Genomic DNA, 3,329 nt, shown 5'->3' on the forward strand with positions numbered 1-3,329 from the left:
TCTCTCTCTTTCTCTTTTTCTTTTTCTCTCTCTCTTTTTCTCTCTCTTTCTCTCTCTCTCTCTTTTTTCTTTCTCTCTCTCTCTCTCTCTTTCTCTTTTTCTTTTTTTCTCTCTCTCTCTCTTTCTCTCTCTTTCTCTCTCTCTCTCTTTCTTTCTCTCTCTTTCTCTTTTCTCATCTCTTTCTCTCTCTTTTTTCTCTCTCTCTCTCTCTCTCCTTTTTTTTCTCTCTCTTTCTTTCTCTCTCTCTCTTTCTTCCCCCTCTATTCTCTGCCCTGGGTTTTTGATTTATTCAGTTTATTTACCCTTTGGCTTTGTCTTAAAGGTTTTACTATTGGTTTGGATTCTTAATTTGGATCTAATCCTTAATTGGGGCCTAGTTTGAACTATTTTAGCTCCTAATTGGGTCTCCAAATAAATAAACTAATGGAGATTTATTTTCAACAGACAAACCCTCCCCAAGGGGGTGGGTTGCCGGGTCCCAATCCTCCAGTCGGTGGCGGAGCCTCCTTTCGGGGGACGGGACCTCCCACAGCGGGCTGTGGGTTGGGGGTCTGGAGATTTTTGCTGGGGGGTCATGGATTTGGTGACAGGTCTAGGTCATGGTTTCCCGTACTTTGTGAGGCTTGCAAAGGATGCTGGGATTATGGGCGTGCCTAGGCACAGCTCATGACATATCCCTACTGGTTGACGCCCCCCTCTACGAAAAATCGCACCATGAGTGAAATGACTGTGTCGTTGATGCCTCGATACAGCGTTTTTGGGCAATTCGAGTCTTCACGCTTGATCAAAGCTATTGCACGGTGAGTCCCTTGGCTTTTTTCTTAACTGAAGACTCGAGCAATCTCTGGGGTCGTGCGGTGTATGGGACACAGAATTGCGTTTATCTTTGTTTTAAAATAGTAGAGCATTTCTGGGGTTTTGCGGTGTATGGAACACAGGAACTTGCTGGGGAACTAGCTTACTTAGCTTTTTTATAGCATAGAGCAATTCCTGGGGTTTTGCGGTGTATGGAACACAGGAATTTGCTTGGGATTTTAGCTTAATTCACTAGCTTTTATTTGGGTGGGTTAGCTGATGGGACCAGGGACTCCCTTGGTTTTCCTTACTGGTTTTGGCTTGCCCAAACCTTGGGGGGATACCTTGGGGTCCTGGCTCGGGTTCCTGGGCGTCTGGGGCTCCGGAGGGACGGTGCTGGCACCGCTCTCTTGGTTCTCCAACCCTTGGTGCTTGGTAGGCAAGCTGGCGGTGCTGATCCTTGTTACCATTGGGGGGACGCCCGGAGCTCAGCCGGGTTCATGGGAGATGGGACCAGGGGCTCTCTTGGTTTTCTCACTGGTTTTGGCTTGCCAGACTTGGGGGGAGACATGGGGGTCCTGGCTCGGGTTCCTCGGCGCTAGCCAGGAACTCGGCCGGGTCTCATCAGGTTAGCATAGGGGATCTTGCTTTGAGGAGCTCTGGCGAACCCTGGTTGATTCGGGGAACGCTGGGGACCTCGGCGGATCCCGGGGGTGAGTTCCTAGGACTTTAGGCCAGAATTTTGTTTCATGCTATTGTTGTAATTGCTTGCTTGAAATTTATTGCCTGTGTTTGGTGCTCCGGTGACGGGACCAAGATGCTTCAACCCTGACTGACCGGACTTGGGCTACCTAGCGGTGTTAACAACCAGCTTCGTCGGTCAGGGCGGTAAGTATGCCGGCCTTCCAGATTGGTCCATTAGGATGGCATGGGGAGGTGGTCCAGGGCGGCAGGACCTTAATCGTGGCCCAATTTTCCAAGAGGCTTAGCCTCACCACTCACAGCCCATTGCGCACCACACACGTGGAATCTGGCTTTCCCATTTATCTGGGTTCTTTTTTAGTCTTCACCCCCCAAATTCACATCCTCTGTTCTGCTTAGGGAACAGACCTTGGATGCACCGGGACCTAGGTATAGTCGTACTCTAACTGGTTCAATTTTTTGCTTCTCAGACCCAATGTAACCCTTACTTACCTGTTTGACGCACTTCCGGTATTTGGTATTCGTCCGTACTTACTGGGTTGGGACTTAGCGAGCTCTGGGTCTGATTTCTCGCTATTCTGGGACTCTGGTTGACGACGCTAGTCGCCGTTCCTCCAGCTGTCCCGACTCCCTGAGTGCCGGGAAGGCACCGCTCTGTCGTGGCTGGTCCTGGTGGCTCTTGGAGGAAGCGTGGAATCGACCCTGGACTCGGGGGTGGCAGCTAGGACTTTAGGCTACCCTGACTCAGACTCCTTGTTGTGCTGGGACTCTGGGACTCGCCCGACCTGGAGCAGCCTTGGCCTGGCCTGGGATTGTTCCCCGGATCTCACTTAAACTTTGCTGTTCTCTTATATATCTCTCCCCTTGGGCGCGGGTCTTGGATCTCTGACCAGTGGCCGGATGATTAATAGACACTAACCTAAAACCATACTTACCTTTAAATTGTACTTACCTGGTGGTGGGGTGGCCTGGACACGTGCCTTGCTTCATCTTCACGATTCTGTTTCCAGACCACGATATGGTTGAAGGACCCTGAGTGACATGCGTCGGCCCGTGCCATACCTTTGCCGCACTACCCCAAACTGGGTGAGTCACTTGGCAGCCCAGGGTGCGGCATCGAGAAAGGTTTAATTTCCCCTAACCCTAACCCTAACCCCTAACCCTAACCCTAACCCTATTGTTTTGCCCTAACCCTAACCCTATTCTACCCTGGCCCTAACCCTAACCACCTTTTGATTATAGCCCTAACCCCATTATTTTGCCCTAACCCTAACCACATTCTACCCTGGCCCTAACCCTAACCACCTTCTGATTATAACCCTAACCCCATTATTGTGCCCTAACCCTAACCACATTCTACCCTGGTCCTAACCCTAATTATACCCCTAACCTATTGTTTTGCCCTAACCCTAACCCTAGTCTACCCTGGCCCTAACCCTAACCACCTTTTGATTATAGCCCTAACCCCATTATCTTATCCTAACCCTAACCACATTCTACCCTGGCCCTAACCCTAACCACTTTTTCTGTAAAAAACATTTATTAAAAACATTTCACTTATTCTACTTTATTTTATTTAATTTCATTCATTTTTAGTCACTTTCATTCAATTTCATTACAATCCATTTGATTAGGTGATTACAGGGTTAAAAAATACAAGAGAGGAGTTGATATTACATTTGGCAAACTTTAAAAACAAGAAAAGACAATTAGCGAACAGAGTTTATAAAAGCCGAGCGAATTCACCGAAAGCTCATTCTTGCTCGGACGCTCGACGAGGCAACATCATTTTCCAGCTTCCTGACCCGAGTGTGTTTTTAGTGTGTCGTAGG

The sequence above is a fragment of the Mugil cephalus genome, chromosome 6, assembly GCF_022458985.1.
Source record: "Mugil cephalus isolate CIBA_MC_2020 chromosome 6, CIBA_Mcephalus_1.1, whole genome shotgun sequence".
In the NCBI taxonomy this organism is placed as follows: domain Eukaryota; kingdom Metazoa; phylum Chordata; class Actinopteri; order Mugiliformes; family Mugilidae; genus Mugil; species Mugil cephalus.